The sequence below is a fragment of the Eurypyga helias genome, unplaced genomic scaffold, assembly GCF_000690775.1.
Source record: "Eurypyga helias isolate BGI_N326 unplaced genomic scaffold, ASM69077v1 scaffold36085, whole genome shotgun sequence".
Lineage (NCBI taxonomy): Eukaryota > Metazoa > Chordata > Aves > Eurypygiformes > Eurypygidae > Eurypyga > Eurypyga helias.
Genome location: NW_010252707.1, coordinates 1 through 1,211, shown reverse-complemented (window position 1 = coordinate 1,211; position 1,211 = coordinate 1).

Here is a 1,211-nt window from a genome sequence, read left to right as displayed (position 1 = left end):
GGAGGAGGAAGATGCGGGCGGAGAAGAGGAAGAAGAACGCACCTAAGGAGCTGGAGAGGCTGAAAAAAATCCTGGGAACTAACGCGGATGTCGTCATGGAGGAGGTCAAGGAGGTGGCGACCGTGCTGCCCCCCAAGAAAGTCCTCGAGCAGGGAGGTGAGTTGGGCTGTGGTGAGTGACGGGGAGGGCGCTGCTGGCAAAGCGGAGCAGGCCCCGAGGGAGGCCGCGCCGGCTGTCAGGCGGGCCTGGCTGCCCAGGACCTGCCTTTTGAGCGCCCGGCTCTCTCTCCCTCCTGCCTCCCTCGTGCATGTTTCTAGCCTCTTTTTCATTGTACCAGTTTCTGTGTTGCGACCACCCAAGCGTGGGGACGTCGTGCGGGATGTTTCTTATCGCTCCTGTGACTTTCACTGTTGTGATCAGATTTAGGATTATTACTGGTCGAGAATAGTGAGTTGGAAAGCCAAATCTTTTAAAGCCAAAAGATGCTATTAACTTATTGAATCTGATCATCTCGCAGCATTAACTTCTTCCATGGCAACGGGTCACTTGTGGAAGAAGCTTATTAACATTTGGTTTAAAGCATGCCATATCTTACAGAGAGACGTTTGTGAGGACATCAGGTGAGTGAGGATTCATCACACAGCAGCTGTTTCAATCACAGCGTTATACTTGCTGTCAAACTGGAGATAGGATATAATTCCCTCCAAGTTTAAGGACGATACTGAATGTGTAAAAGTTGGACGTAAATCTAAAGTAATTTTGTAGAGATTTTACCAAGAGCAGTGATTAGTTTTCTTTTTTTAAATGTACTGTCTCAAAGTAAGGGTAGTAGGGACCCTATTTTTGTATGGTAATGAATGCTGCATTGCACATGGCGCGGGAGTGGATGGCATTAGGTGCCTAGAGATAATGCCATCTTCCTCTCTGTTCCTTGAATAGGATGTAATCTGCAAAGCAAGTAACCCAGGAAGTGGAAACAAAGGTTTAAAGTAGCTATGTTTTCAACAGGAGTCAGAAAGACATCTTCTCTTTATAAAACTGCAGTCTAAACTAAACTGTAGTCCTTTTTTCTTCTAAATATATGCCACAATATGTTACGATATTGCTGGTGCGAGCTTTTCATGTGGCATTGAGTCATAGAATGGTTCGGGTTGGAAGGGACTTTAAAGATCATGAGGAAACACCTCCACAGCAATACTTTTGAGGAAGGG